Genomic DNA, 17110 nt, shown 5'->3' with positions numbered 1-17110 from the left:
AGCTCGGGGAACTTGGAGGCAGGTAAATTGGCTGGTAGGCAGGAGCGTGGGTCTTCCGTGTTACTCACGTAGCCAGCCGGAAACAGAGTGACTCTGCACGTGCGGAAACAGCGTGTTAGCGTTGATTTAGAGGAAAGGGCCTATGTGCATAAGTTACATGACACATGCTGGACGTTGGGCGTTAGCGTACAGTATTGGGATAAACCTGTGTGTAGGAGACCATCACACGCTTGTGCCAGCGATAGTGGACGGACATGTGGACTTGTGCAATTCTAGCATTTCCACACAATCTGTACCCTACAGTGAGTCTGCGAGAGATTCTAGCGTTTTCACGCGATCTCTTCCCTAAAGCGAGAGTGCAAGCTTTTTCTTCTGGTGGCGGATTTGCCTCCACACACACGCGCATGCATTTTGAATTTTGTTTTTGAGTCTCATGGTGAGTCGCGTACGCATTTTGCAGACTGTGGGTTCCCTTGTGTCTTGCGTACCCCCATTTTCAAGGTCATACTACCCTACGTGTCCTTCATGTACGCCATTTTTTGTGTTGCTGGGTGCCTCAGTGTACTACGTTAGGTTTTTACTTTACACGTGGGTTAACAAGGTGTCGCATACACATAAGTTTCGTTTTTGGGGTGCCTGTGCGTTGCAAGGCCCGTTTATTTTTCCCCAAGGGTTACATTGAGCCTTGCAGGAGCACACTGGTATATTTAACATCACGTACACTGCCCCCTCACTGAAATTGCCCAGGACAATTGATATCTGCACCTCCCATTGCATAATTCCATCAATGCCATGAGTGGGAGGGCAACAAGTGGGAAGGGTGGCCGAGCTGGACATGGATGACGTGGCCAGGGTCATGCAGGGAAAGCTGTGCACCCCACCCAACAGGGTCAGGGAGATGCAGCTGATGCTGACATCCCCAGCACCCAGGTTCCCAGAGCACCAGTGTCATCTACTGTTCCTACCAGCCTGGTTCAGGAAGCTGCAGGGCAGCTGTAGTACCCTCCCCCCCCAGGCTCAGGGTCACACAGCCAGCCTTGTTGTGGTCCAGGCACAGGTCCAGAAGTACCCAGGTGCAGTAGTCCCTGTCTCGAAGGGGAAGGGACGTGTTGGGAAAGTGGCGGCCACCAGCACCAGGACTACCAGAGCAGCAGTTTCATCTGCTGTCCCTACCAGCCAGGGTCAGAAAGCTGCAGGGGCAGCTGTATCTCCCGCCACCCTGGCTGAGGGTCACACAGCCAGCCTTGTTGTGGTCCAGGCACAGGTCCAGAAGTACCCAGGTGCAGTAGTCCCTTTCTCGAAGGGGAAGGAACGTGTTGGGAAAGTGGCGGCCACCAGCAACAGGACTATCAGAGTAGCAGTTTCATCTGCTGTCTCGACCAGCCAGGGTCAGGGAGCTGTAGGGGCAGCTTTAGCACCCACCACCCAGGCTCAGGGTCACACAGCCAGCCCTGTTGTGGTCCAGGCACGGGTCCAGAAGGACCCAGGTACAGTAGTCTCTGTCTCGAAGGGGAAGGGACACTTTGGGAAATTGGTGGCCACCTGCACATAGGTACGGATACCTACAAGGCAACCTCCTGTCCAGACATCGGTGGGTGATGCCATAGCCCAGTCCACCAGTGGTCCAGCCCCTACTCACCCAAGTGGTCCCAGCCACTCAGAGTCTGCACCGTCTCGCAAGAAGTCAAAGCATCCAGTAGCGGGACAGGCTCCAACTCAAGGCACAGCACAGGATACCCACACATCGAGGAAGAGAAGCTTCAGTGATGAGGAGCTCAAAATTCTCATGCACTACGTGCGGGAACAGGAATGTGACATGCTGGTGCGGGCAGGGAGCACACATACACATGCACAGCGTATGGCCCACTGGCAATGCTTCACTGATCTAATCAATGCATTGGGCAATGAGAGGCACGCAGCTTTTAAGGCATTGAAGGGTTGGAATGACCCCCGACGCCGAGCCAAAGAGAAGCTGGGTAGCGCCTACGCCTCTGCTCTGATGACTGGAGATGGGTCACCAGAAGAGGACAATGAGCTCACTCAACATGAAGAACAAGTCAGTGATATGAATGATTTGGAGCAGATTGAAGACATGGGAGACCTGCCAAATTATGAGGACATGTCCGGTGAGTGGTGATGCGTGTGCGTCCATGACATGTGTATGTTGCTTGGATGGATTGTTTTGATTGTCCGGCAGTTCTGCATGTATTTATATGACTGACATGGGTGGGCATGTCATGGTGGACTGACACATGCTTTTTGTCCTGTTGAATACATGCATAAAATGTGCTGCACACCGTGACACTCGTCCTCACCACCCATTATCACCCCTTCCATGTCAATCTCTGTGCAGCCTGTCGTGGCACTTTTCCTGCTCCAACCTTAGATGGCGGGTAGCTTGTGTAGATCTTCCTCTCCACACTCTCTTTCTGTACTCACATCTGTGACGTCTCTGAGAGGTCACCCTGCCAGATGCACCTCCTCAGAGGTATTCGTCCTTTCCTCTCATTACCCCTGCAACTCACTGTCTACAGAGGACTGGTCTTACCTATGGTGGGCTACTGCAACAGACTCTTATTAGATTTTGGTTGTTGAACTCTCTTGCCTCTGCTAGTCATCCAGACCAGGACTGTGGAAAGTGTCATTTTGGGTTGGGGCTAGGAATTGTGTCTCCCTTGGACTGTGATGGTACCACTGTCTCCCAGTGGCTACAACTGTTCTTTCCTGAACCTTGTGCATTGACCACAAGTCCTTAGGTGCCCTGGGGCCGATATTTCTTCAACTCCATCTTAAAGATGTGCTTACCTGTCATAGTCTTCACTCATCCATTTCACAATCATACTTGGTCAGTAGCTCCTCATTGCAATGAGATGGTGGTTGATGTCTGTCTTTGACTGGGTCCTCCCCATCAGATGTGCCTCTATGGCTCAATTTAACTTGAGGTGAACCTTTTCCAGGTATGTAGGCACATCTGATGCTATCTCATGTGTTGTACTTACTCTCCTCCTCTGCCCTACTGCAGTCCATGATGACTGAGATGATGCACTAGTGACCTGGCTACAATCTGATCTCTGGCACGGTCCTCTGAGCCTAAGTTTTCACCCATCCACTGCATCCCGGCCATCCCCTGCACTTGATGTGTGTTCACTGTATCCCTACGACCCACTACCGCCACTTCACACCTGATGTGCGCATTTGATCTTCCACTGCCAATAGGCCACAACATTTGCATTACTGGTGATGTATTCATGTTTGAAATAGAGGCCGTTCCCGTGTTCTGTACTGCCCCCAGTCACTTCGAAACCCAGGTACCCCCTTCAACATGCCTACTGACTGGAGTGATGTCAATGTGACCTTGCATCACGGTATCAGTGTGCTTGTCTCCACTCTATTCCAACACCCTAGTATTGTTGCGCATTGTGACACTTGTGTATTTTGGTTTTGTGAGTACAATGTAATGAAATGTCACAACTATTGTGCATGGATCTAGGACTGTAGTCATAAGGTTCCATCTCATGGTGTTTGGGAGTTCATACATGACTATGCAGCATCTGTGTATTGCACGTCAGGTGCTTGTGTGTGAAGCAGGTGCTATGCACCATGCACCACTACATGTGTTGTTGAGCCCTTGATCACACATCCGTGGCTTCATTCATAGTTCCCTTCCCTTCCATTTACACTGTGTACGTGCATGGTTTTTTGTGGCATGAGTGACATGGCAGGTTAATGTGTTGCATGTGAACATTGTGGCAGCTGTGTGTGTGGGCTATGAAATTAACATGGGTCTTCATTTCCTTTTCTGTCCATGTGCAGGTGATGAGGCACTTGATGCAGACGAGGGGGGGTGGTACAGGATACTGAGCCGCTACCAACCACCAGTGGAGGACATGGTGTGGTAGTCCATGAAGATCCACTGGTGCTACAGTTCATCCTGGCCCTGACTCAGTATGACTCCACCTGTGATGATTCTGTGGGTGCTGGTGTCCCGAACATCTGCAGGGGGTGAAGACCCCTCACAGGGCCAGTCAATATCGGTACGTCAGTCTGTGGAGGTTACGGATGGAGGGTCACACTCCACAGTATTGGCTCCTGCTCCTGGGATAGCTGATCAAGGGAGGGATTCAGTCCTGCAGCCACAGACAGGCACATCACATCAAGGGCCAGGTTTCTTTGGGCCTGTGAGGCGTGGGGTCCGCCAATGCGATGGCCGTGTGTCAGCTGGCAATACTGTGTGGGAGCAGTCCATGTCTGATGTTGCACAGCAACAGTGGGGTTTCTATGCGATCTTGGCTCAGGGCATGGAAAGGGTGGACAATGCCATGATGCCCCCAGAAAGACAGGTGGATTTCCAGCTGCAGGCAATGCAGTCCCCATGTTGCTCACACAAGCTGCACATGGAGGCCAGCAACACGAGCCTACTGCGGAACTCAGGGTACTGCAGGCATCCCAGGATGCAGAGGGTTGTGCTCACAGGAACGCCCTGAGGGAAAGGTATAGGTCCCGCAGAATTACACTGACTGCACTTGAGGAAGCCCGCCGTAGATGGTCTAAGCAGCAGATGCAACAGTTGACCCATACCATCACAGAGGAACTGCGTGTATCCCGTGAGGTGTTGCATGGGGACCTCCGAGCCATCATGTTGCAGATGTGAGCATATCAGTACTGCATATCCGATGCCATGGAGGAACAGGCCAGGGCTATGCGTGGTGATCCTCCCTTAGTACTACCACCTTCTAATGCTACACCAGAAGGTGGTGACAACAGTGACAGCTCTCCCAATCCATAATAGCTGTGAACCCATTGAGGGGTTTTGTTTTTTTCTTCTCAACATCCGCACATGTTGGTGTTGATGTGCACCCTACCCCTCCACCCTCCTGGGTGGGCCCCTCCCCACCCTACCCCTCCACCCTCCTGGGTGGGCCCCTCCCACCCACCCAGCCACCTTGGCCTTTTTTATTTGTCTATTTTGCATTTATGTGACAGTGTGTTGCTTTGTGTGGCATCAGAGGGCATCCACTGTAGGTTCCAGCTGGACCCATAGGAGCTTGTCTCATGTTGGTGTTTGTGCCTTGGGTCCAGACACATATGCCACTCCTGCTTTCCCTTTCCATGGGCTTGCAAGGAGGGCAACGCATGACAGTAACTTACACAGATGCATTGGGCTTCCTTTCTATCAGTGGACAGTCTCAAGTCCGGCCTGTCTATACACCTGTAGTGGGATTCATGATTGTATGCCCAGTGCATAGTTGCCATCCCTTTTTGTTTGTACTTTGGGATCCATCCTTTGATCATGTTCCATCTTCATATATGGGCTTGCCTATCTGTATTATTGTTGGCCTTTGGTCTGTATGTGCTTCCCTGGCCACTTAAGTTATCAGGGCCACCCAAAATGATGGAAGGGTGGCATGTGCAAGTTACGACACGTTCATGTACTTGTGCAATTATGATTGGTCACTGTCAGACATATTCATTATTCTGGCCTGTGTATCTGGTATGTTGTACTGCCCAATTGGTGTCCCTGTGTACATCGATAGTTTGATGTGTGAAAGTAACTTGTTTATGAACTGGTTCTGTTGATTGTTGAGCCCTTTGTGACAGTGGAGTTCAGTGATGGCCTACGATTTACACTTTTGACATTGCATGCCATGGCAAGGTGTGGCGACCAGGTGACATGGAGTGTTGGATGGTTTACGTGACATACCGGCATTTAGAGGTGTACTTTGCCATGGTTTTAGTGACATGCTACATCTTCCATGTGCTACTTTTGTGCACACCAGATTGAGTTGCTTTAAGTTCTAAGGGGGCACACAATGTGGCACTTCCAAGGACAGGTTTTCAGGGGTGTAAGTTTGGGCCAGATGATTGTCCCTTTGTCATCATCGATTGTCACCTGGAATGTGCCAGGACTGTGTGCACTCTGCAGGGGATGGATTTTAGGTGCAGCCGCCGTGCATGTGGTTGGGGATGTGGGGGCACCACCATGTCAGCCGGTGTGCATGTGGTTGGGGATGTGGGGGCACCACCATGTCCACCGGTATGCCATGCCCTCTTGCAACGTTGTGCAGGACACACGCTTCCACAATGATCTTGCACACTTTCGGTGATGCATATAGTAGCTCACCACCAGAGGGGTCAAGGGAGTGGACGCGTCACTTTAGCACTCCGAATGTGCGCTCCACTATGCCCCTAGTTGCAATATGGGCTGCGTTGTGTCTTACCCAGGTTGGTGTGGTGGGGTTCCGAATTGGCGTCATCATGTAGGTGCTCAGAGGATAGGCACTGTCCCCGTTAGAGGTGAGATGGGTTGTCAGTGGTGTGGTTTTGTCTGTGTGAGACATGCATGCATTTGCAGAGCCATTTGTACTCACCAATGAGCCATGCCTCCCAGCTTCCAGTGCCCGGTGTAGGGGTGACATTCTGAATATGAAACTATCATGGGTGGACCCTGGATAGTTGGCATATACCGAGGTAATGATTCCCTTGGAATCACATACAACCTACACGTTAATGGAATGTCATTGCTTGAGATTGCAATAGATGTGCTCTGTGGCCCTATGTGGAAGTAGGGCAACATGGGTGAAATCAATGGCACCAAGCACTTTAGGGAAGTGTGCCACCCCGTGAAAGTCCTGGACCACGGCCTGCCTTTCTGTGGGTGTTCTGGGCATGTATATGTGCCTGAGGACTGAGGGACGTGCAATCATGATTGCCAACACCTGGTGTAAGCAGCGTGACTGTGTGGCCTGTGAAATGCCCCAGACTATGGCAGATGTCCGCTGAAATGACCCAGTGGCCAAGAAATGCAGTACATTGAGCACCTTTTCCAAGGGGTTCAGTGCTTGGGAGCACAGGGTAGGTGATGTGAGGCCATCTTCCCACTCCATGACCAGGTCTGATATGATATAAGGTGGAAACCTATACCTGCCATAGACCTGGTCATCAGGCATCCCAAAAAGGCTGGTCCTAGGTAAAAAAATGTGTTCCCTTGACTATCCTCCTCCTCCCCCGGTGGTGTCCCACGATCACAGCTGCAAAAAAATGGTACATTCATCGTAGCTGTATAAGTGCGTTGGCTTTTCTGCACACTTTTTATGCATTGTTTTTAGTGCGCAGTGATGCTTACCCCTGCTTTCGGGATACGGACATGTGCCGGAGATCCCTGTTCAATTCCATGAATATGTGTTGTTAGCATAAGCCACGCGCAATATGTTCCATGAATCAACAAACGGATGCTTGCACACATTTTGCACTCAAATAAGCGTTTTTCAGAGATATTTTATTCTATGAATCGGGTCTTTAGAATATACCCATATTATGTTGAAGATATTCATAATGCTTCTTTTCAGTATTAAACGCTACATCACTAATTCTTGCCCTTAATGTTTGTTTAGTATGGCGAGTTAACTGAGTCAGACTGCAAATAGTCACATTATCACTGACATAAAAACAATAATGTTCTCCCTGAAGGAAAAAGATGTACTTTCCTGATGGTCTTCTATTATTGTTTTTATTTATTTTTTATTTTGGTCCAAGAAGTGGTTCAACCCACACAAAAAAGCATATCATCTGCATAAAACATACTGTAGACAGTAGATACTTAAAGCCTGGCATGCATTTTTTAACAGGACACAGTTGGCCTTGGGAAATCAATTGAGTCCTGAAAAATGTCATCATTAGCAAAAATTCAAATAAAAAAATGAATCCTACTTCTATCCCTAATAGATGGCCAATACTGTTTTGGGACTCGTAGTGTAGATAATGAGCATCACATGTGGACATTCATAGATTTTCCTATGCGCAGCACCCTTTGTTAAACTAATTCTCCTTTACCCAATGTTTATTTCGGAAGTCTTCAGCAGAAAACGATGTGTCACAGTGAGGAGTTAAGCCAGTATATACAAAAGACTTTTGTTCACATACTTCTCCAGAAGGGAGTGATTTTAATTTAGGTGTCACTCAATTCCTCTAACTGGTTGAGAAATGCACGTTCTCTAAATGTGTGTGTAGAAGCTGCTCATCTGTCCCCGTCCAAATGCACAAGTGTTGATCAACATCCTCAAAAACCTCACTACAAGTCCATAAGAGACCTATGCAGTTGACTGTCCAGTGACAACGCTAACACAAAAATGACTCAGGCACACAAGCGTTCATGCAGGAATCATTGTCACAATTATTTTTGAATGCATAACGTCATGACATAATACATAACACAGATTAGACATATGCAGTATGTACTTTCAGCATGGCCATCAGGATCGGGACTAACTCAGAAACATCTCCAGGGTTTTTATTGATAAACATCAAATGAAAATGTTACCTTGTCATCAGATAAACAAAAACTAACAGACTGTTTGGGAAAGGGCAAAGTTATGCACATACTGGTGGACTGCCTGTTTTCAGGATCAGTCAGTATTGTCTTTGTACACTAAACGTGTATATTTGTGGGCTTCTTGGGGATGCCCCAAATCCCATGTGTGGTTGGATCCCTGAATAACATCCTGCTCTTTTGTCACAGTTCTTTCAAACTCTGGGTGTGCAGCTTGGTCGGATCCTCCCAGCAAATGGTCTCTTTGGGTCTCAGGGAACATGGTCGCCGTTTCAGCAAAGTGAAGGAAAGAGATTAGCAGGCCCAACCCAAATAGCTTGAATTGTCCTGCCCTCCTCGCTGCCACGCCATTCCCTCACCTCCTCCCAATGTGAGATCTTCCTCTTTAGATTGTGGTATGTGTATTTATTTGAAGAACATGGGTGTTAATTATGATCACAAATGACTTACATTAACACATTTGCAAACGGCGAAGGTGTTCACAAGAAGGGTGCATTCCGCCAGCAGAATTAGCACTGGTGGAATTAGCTCCAGCATCTGCCAGTATTTCCACCAGCACTTATTCTGTCGGTAGAATTACTGCCAAGAAGCATAATTATATTTCTGCCACATTAACAGTTGAAATGCTGCCGAAACACTGTGCGGTTACCGCCACCTAAAAGGTGGCGGTAAATGTATACAGGTGATGGAATTTAAATCACAGGTGCCCCCAATCCACTCAGAAAGAGTAGATAAGGCCTGCATCTGACCCAAACACACTTTCCATTCCCATGCTGCCACTTGCTGTCCATAACTGGGACATGCAGCACCTCCTGCTCCACATTGAGCTGCATAGGCAGGAACCGCAGCACAGGGCATGTGGTGCAGAGAGGAGGAAGGGACACCATGCAAGGCGAGCACCAATTTCACAGGCCAGGCCCTCGCCCTGGGCATTTACTGATGTCATTACCGTATATCAACTGACCAGGGAGACCATTTCAGAGGTACTGGCCATGAGCCACAAGAACATCCAGAGTAGAATCGGTATCAGGACAGCACTACCTCCACTGCTAAAGCTTCTGTCAGTGATATATTTTCTTGCCAGTGGCACCTTTCAGCACACTGGCAAGGTGCATGGCATATCCCAGCCCACTTTTTCACTTGTGCTCGGGCAGGTGCTGGAGGCATTCCAGAGCCGTACATCCCAATACATCTCCCTGCACCACTTCTCTGGCACAGATAAATGCCACAAAGTCACATTTCTATGCAGCAGGCTGCATGCCAAACATAATTGCAGCGCTAATCTGCACTCATGTGGTGTTGTTTGTCCTCCAAGGTATCCAAAGGGGCATACCACAACAGGAAGAATTTTCACTCCATGAATATGCAGGTTACGTGCGACTCTGCCCTAACAATAACATACTGCTACGCCCGCTTTCCTGGATACACCCACAATACCAACGGACATGGTTGCTGGGTGAGAACAAGTGCCATCACACTATACAATCCCTCAGCACCAGTTGAATGTCATGTGAAGGGGGATGGAAAACTTCTACTACTGATCAATGCATGCCCTGTCAAGACCACCTACATGCACGACCAGCCCTCTCCGGTCATACATGACACCCACCAAACCACAGGACTAGTCCCAACAGGACTATGAAGTAGTGTGACAGAAATGCATATTGCCCAAGCAAGTAACTCATGCACATGAATATCACTACAGGAACCACAATGCATAGGGCACACATACCTACACAGCCAATGCAGCAGTTCAGCACTGCACAATGACAATGCAACATTGACAGATACTGATGGCATGTACACTGCAAACCATGTTTGTGAATCCATTGAGGAAGACATGCACAAAGAACAACAAATCACCCAGCAGGGCACTATTTGACAGCACAGTACAGGCCCAACAAAGACAGCATGCACATTTTAAATCCTATCACAGGCCATGTCTGCGCAATGTGTTTGTGAACTGTGTTCACAGTGTATCTCTAAGTGGCAGGGAACATGTACCCCTGTTGTATATCACCCTTCATTGAATTATTGAAAATTAAAACCATGTAGTACAGATGCAACCTAACTGCATCAAGCGAGTGCCCATCAACAAGACATGTAACATGCTACGCATCGTCAATGCACTGTGGCTGGCATCTGTGTTCTATGCTTTTGCAGGTGACTCTGGCTATCCCCAGCTCCCATGGCAGATGTTGCCTGCAATGAGGCACATGACAGGACCAGACTCTGCATTGCGCAAAACTTTGGCCTGTTGAAGGCACTTTTCCTGTACCTGAACCATACCAGAGGGGCCAGATATTCGTTGCTTGTGCCATGCTGCACAACATCTTCCTCAGGTGAAATGATCCCCTGCCCCTAGATCTTGACATGCCTCCCTAGCAGACAAGGATGCACAGATTGAGCATAAGGAATCCAGGGATGGACATCTGGTGTGACAAGAACCAACTGAACATTTTTTCTAGGCACATTACTTTTCAAATGCATCACACTTTTGTATATACACACATTTTGAATATATCACCTTCACACAAAAAGTATAGTCCTCGCATTTCTTCTAGTGAAGTTTTTTCTTTTTAACAACTGTGGTGAGCAAACATCCCCAAAAGCCCTGAATTTCTGTCAGGTTTTTAATGGTCACCTGGCAGTTCTCCATGGGGACCAGCTAACTCCAGATGGCATCCAATTAATGTTGTTTCACAGCCTGTGTACTATGGAGATGGCCAGGGCTGACGTAAGGGGACCTGAAGCCTGTCTCTTCTCCATCAGGTGTACCATTCCCACCACTCCCTGTGATGGGCTCACTCTGGTGATAGGAAAGGCTGTCTGCCTCAGGTGATGAGGGGGAGTAAGGGGGTTGATGGGTGGGTGCAGGTGTTGTGCCATGTGTGTCACTGACCTCAGGGATCACCACAGGGCCTGGCTGTGGTGCTGCAATCGCAGCTGCTCAGGGTGCTGCACCTGCAGCTGCATGTGGAGTGCTGGTGGAGGGGCCACTTGGCACATTTTAGGGGACTGTGGCTGCCTTGCCACCTGATACAGCATATATGCTGCTGCTGTGCAACGGCCCCTGGTGCCCCACTCCTGCTCTTTCCAGGGCTGCCATGTGCAGAGGTCGGGGTTGGTGTGCTGCCACCAGTGGAGGTCTTCTGGGAAGTGGAGGGCCAAGCCTCATCATCCTGAGTTGATTATGAACCTGTTCGGTGGATAATGATATGCTGTCAGCCATTGGTCATGTTAGTACCTGAGCAAGTGAGACACTCATGCAACATGATTAATGGTCATCCTACACACTTTTTGTGTCATGGGCAGGGTAATTTTCAGGCCAATGGCTCCAGCTCATCGAAGGTGGGAGTAGGGTCTTCTGAGGTCATATGTGGCACGCAAGGGCTCTTTGCCGGTTGGTATGCCATTATGGATTGTTGACATGGTGGCACAGGGGAGTCACTTGGAACCTGGACTTTCACAGCACACACAGATGCTTCTCATGGCTCCATGGCTTCACATGCACATTTCCCCTATGGTGCATGTACATTTCAGCAGTATCTCACCTTTTCTTGAACATGCATGTGGTCACAGTGGCTTTGTACACATTGCTATTTAGTTGCCCATTCCCCTGACCACTGGGTGCATCTATGCTGGGGGAAATATGATTTTTCACAGTGCATTCTCATGGGAGAGGGAACTTAAAGACTCGCCAGCATCTCCTTAGCTGCTTGTTCCCACTTTGTTGCTGCAGACTTCTTCTATCCCGTCCATGTGGAGGATTCTGCTGGACTTTTCATCCCATGGGGTCAGGACAAGTGGTACGATGGTGCCAACCTCCTGTGGCAGAATTATCATGCCTCTGGTTGGCAATGAGGCTTCCACCCTGGCCTTGAGGTCATTCCATATTTTGGGGCAGTCCTCGCTGTTCCGTAGGACAATGCCCACTGCCAGAACCTTGTCTCGGTTGCTACCACAGCTACCACCTCATCCGCCAAGACCTGCAGTTACTCCTCGCTGAAGTGCTGCTTTCACAGCCTCATCTCCATCATCTTGCCTTTGCCCCTTATCCTGTAAAGGGAGCCACATGACTGTAGGCTTCGGGTGGCACCAGGAAATGGGAGATTCGGGGTGAATTGGATTTTTAAAGATGACCACTGCTACAGAGGGTGCTAGAGAGCCGTCCAAGATGGCGGCCTCCCTGTGAGATCTGTGTAGCTCCCATGAAATCCTGAATAATCATCGCCCCTGTGGTGATTAAATCGAATGCAGCCGCCTCTCAGTTTTTGCTGAGGCGATTCCGCTCAGAACAAAGTCATTATTCTGCCCGTCGCCTGACGGTTCATACCGGATACCCAGTGGAGAAGAACCTCCCCCTTACCCCTGTCAGCGTGGAACAACGGCCTCCGTCAGAGAGGGGAAGAAACCATGTGTGGAGGGCGGCCAGCAGCAGGATGGATCGGCGCTCGGAAAGAACTTCCAAGCAGTGCCGGCCGCGCCACGCCGGAGCCCTAGACTGCCGAGAGGAGCCAGTGGGCGCGAGGTCGCTGCACCGGAGCAAGCAGAACAATGCCAGACGCCCGTGCCTCCTCCGACTGCAGACCAGGTACGAGCACACTGCGTGCCCTCTGAGTCACTTGCCCGTGCGGCAGGCCCGCCTGAGACCCCGGTCCTCCCGTGTAACATAAAGATTTTTAACAGCTGCTGAGGCACAGGGGAGAGACTTGCTGGGCCTCCGGAGACCAGTGCGGGCGAGCGGGACAGCACCGGTCACCCGAGCCTAAACCAGCTGCGCACCAAGCACGAGAGCCCTGCACGCCCTTATAAACACTCGCACAGCGAGCCCGCCTGAAACCCCGGTCCTCCCGAGTGACATAAAGCTCGCCAACAACCCCTGGAGCTCTGGGAAACCCCGCGCCCAAGATCACACGCGTGGAGGGAGCGGGGATCAAGGCCGCACAGCCCCAAACCACCACAAAAACACATCCCACAGCGCTGCAACTGTCCAAGAGGGAGCAGCCCCAACCATTGACCACAGCAAGGGCTTAAAACTGAGGCAGTGTTCCCAAAGCCCAACACAGGCACGCCTATCGGTGGATTCACGCGGTAACGGGCAAAATTGAACTGCGCCATACCATAGGACCTCGGAACACAGACAGTGTAACCTAACAGCCTAGTTGCACTTGGCACCAGCGGAACCACAGCACTACGCCCTGATCTAAAGGTATCACCTCTGTGCTCCCCACAAAATCCCGTCAACAGCACACTACCTAAGAAGGGCCACATACTGCCGGAGACAACAATATCACGTCTAAGAGACAAACAACAGGCGCGTGATCCCTGAGGTTGTTGATACCGCTTTGCCAGACATCATCTGAGGCTCTGAGGCTCTGTCCCAACATCTCCCCAGGCTGTACAGACACGGGAGCGTCATGCCAATACCTCCAAAAGAGGTCTCAATCCTGCCTAGTACAAGACGGCGCCCAGTACAAGATTATCACGATCACCCAGCCGGAAATCTCTAGGTTGTCCCGCATTGCCTCCCAGGCACTCCAGCACCCGCACCTACATCGATCATGGGGAATCCTGATATGTCGCAAAGAAAACTGAACTTTGAAAGCAGCACCTCGGCCATATCGACCCCCTCTAACAGCAGAACTCAATCACCCAATCAAGCACCAACCCAAGATGAAGAAGAAGCACTTGATGTTGACATTAGAGAAATTCTCCTTGATCTCAAAGCAGGCATAGGAGGTCTAGGAATCAAATTCGACACAATCTCCTCAAAATCTGACCAGCTCCAACACCGGCGGGACAACCATGCGGATAGGCTGGATACAGTTGAGTAGAGAGTACCTGACCTCGATGATGGCGCAACAGCCCTAACTTCCATAGAATCCTTACTAGAAGCGCAAATGAAAGCAGTAAGTGCCAAAAACGAGGACCTGGAAGGTCGCTCTCGACGTAACAACATAAGGATAGTCGGAGTGAGGGAATAACAACTTACCACCAAAATGGAGATACATGTGGAGAAGATTTGCATAGATCTTTTTGGAACAGAGACCCTCTCCAAGTTGTTTGTCGTCGAGAGAGCCCACAGAGTTCCCAACACAAGGCCAATCCCAGGAGCTAACCCTCGCCCAATCATAGCAAAACTGCTAAACTACAGAGATCGAGATACAATTCTTAGAGCAGCCAGAGAGAAAGGTGATCTTCAATACGAAGGTGATAAGATTCAATTCTTTCCAGACTTCTCCCAAGCAGTCCAAGCGCAAAGAAGATCGTTCACGGCCATGAAACACAGATTACAAGAAAACCAAATCCAATACTCAATGCTCTTCCCGGCGAAACTCTGCATCCAATACGAAGGAAAAACCCAGTTCTGTAATACACCAGAAGAAACCAGTGACTACCTGGACCGCGCTGGCTGTTAGCCCGACACACACAACAGAAGACCACAAAGGGGCGATCGACCAAGGAGAGATCCGCCATAAAACTCACTCCACAGGTAACAAAACAGAGGCATAAGGTCATCATAGATGTTTTCAGAACAACACCACAGAGCAAGATCGTAACAGTAGTTGGGAGCCAGCCCCCTCTTGGAGGGCCACTAGCGCCCCAAGCACAGCAAAGTTGGCTGTATGGTTGACAAGGGACTGTTCATTGTGGGCCAGTTGGGGGTTGCCCACTCAAGGGAGGGAAGTTAGTTCTACAGTGCCACCATTAACCTCTCACCCTCGTTCCACGACTCTCATGCAGCTAATCGCCAACCGGGCGATAACCAAGTTCTCCGGCCAAGTCTCCAGCCATATCCTCGAGTCCCAGCCCGACCGACCATAACAATCCTCTCAAATGGCAGTGACGATGTTCAAGATCGCCACCTGGAACATCCGTGGCGGTAACCAACCAGCAAAAACAAGGAGCATCCTCCAATACCTCCGTAGACATACAATTAACATTGCCATATTACAGGAAACTCATCTCCTGCCTTCATCAGAACATCTTTGGGCCAAATCCTGGGGCCGTCATCGATATTTCTCATCCTATTCGTCTTACGCCAGAGGAGTAGCGATCCTAATTGATATGAAAACTAATTTCAGCTTTATCGACTCAAGGAGGGACTCGGAAGGGAGGGCCCAACTAGTGAAAGGGATAATCGCAGGTAAAGAGGTAGTGATAGTAAACTCATATGCTCCAAACACCGATGGACCAAATAACTTCAACTGGGTGATGTCCCAATTAGGAATGACCAATGTAACAACCATCATACAACAGGAAATCCATCCAAAGCCAGTGCCCAAGTTCAAGAGATCTGTCAAACCTTCAATCTAACCGACACGTGGAGACAACACACCAAGACGCCATAGACTACACCTTCTATTTAGCCGTTCATACCACCAGTTCCCGGATTGATTACATCCTGGCATCAACCCACAGCCCGTTCAACTGGGGGCCACGCTCCTTTTCCGACGACTCCATGGTCACATTAGACGTCACCCTGGCCAGCTCCACAATACCCGGAATTAACTGGAGATTTAAACCCGGGTCACTTACGGACACCATATTCGAAGCAGAAGTCCGCCAAGAAATTATTTCCTTCATAGAAAGAAACCAGGTTTCTGTCGACTCAGCCAGCACCATCTAGGAAACACTAAAATGCTACATGCTGGGAATATGCCTGGCAAAAGAAAACAGCATACTAAAAGTGATCCACAGAGAACTGTCCAGCAGTGAACTACGCCTGAAGGAACTAGAGCTTAAATCCTCCACAACCCCTGACCCACGTATCCAGGTCTTAAAGGAAGAACTCTTGCAGTTTAAAGAAAAAGCACAACGAGAACAAAAATTCCTAGGCCCCAAAAACCAGATCCGGCAGCACGGAGAAGGGCAAAAACCGGGGGCTCTGTTAGCCCGTCTTCTTACAATAGACAAAATACCATCCCGTGTCGAACACATCCAAGACGCACAAGGACAACTGGTATACAAAGAAGAAAAAATCGCCACCGCGTTTTGAGATTTCTACCAAAACCTGTACAGCTCCAAAGGCACCTTGGACCCTGAGCTAATACAAGTGCTCCTCAACGACACAGAACTATACTGGGTGAACTCAGATCTGCGTGAACCCCTAAACACACCCATAACCTTGGACGAAATCCAGGAAGCAAGAAAATCCCTACCAAACACCAAGGCACCTGGACCTGATGGGCTCACTGGGGAGTTCTACAAGGCTTACGCTACTATCGTGGCCCCTCTCCTACTCCGGGTCTATGAAGAATCAGTGGAACGTGGAAACCTCCCCCCTAAAGTACGCAAAGCTAATGTAATTGTGCTACACAAAGCCGGCAAACCCATAGAAGACTGTGCATCATACAGGCCGATCTCCTTGATCAACCTGGACAATAAGATCCTGGCCAAAATCCTGGCAACGCGGCTACTTCCTCTAATGCCGGTCCTGGTACTCGGTGATCAAGCTGATTACATCCCAGGGCGCAGTACAACCTACGGCATCAGAAGACTGTTCGGCGTCATTGAGGCCCTATACACAGCACAACAGGCAATTGCTGTACTACTTGACACTGAGAAAGCGTTCGATTCAGTGGAATGGCCCTTCATGTTCGCAACACTCAGGCAAATGGGTCTGGGCAATTTCTTTATTAAGTTAGTATCCTTGTTGTATAACGGCCCACGCTCATACATCACACTGGGAAACACCATATCCTCAGGCATTACACTGGAGCGCGGAACTTGGCAAGGCTGCCAACTCTCAGCCCTTATTTTCACCCTAGTGATGGAGCC

The sequence above is a fragment of the Ambystoma mexicanum genome, chromosome 2p, assembly GCF_040938575.1.
Source record: "Ambystoma mexicanum isolate Mex_15411 chromosome 2p, UKY_AmexF1_1, whole genome shotgun sequence".
NCBI classification, from domain to species: Eukaryota; Metazoa; Chordata; class Amphibia; order Caudata; family Ambystomatidae; genus Ambystoma; species Ambystoma mexicanum.
This window is presented reverse-complemented; position numbering follows the sequence as displayed.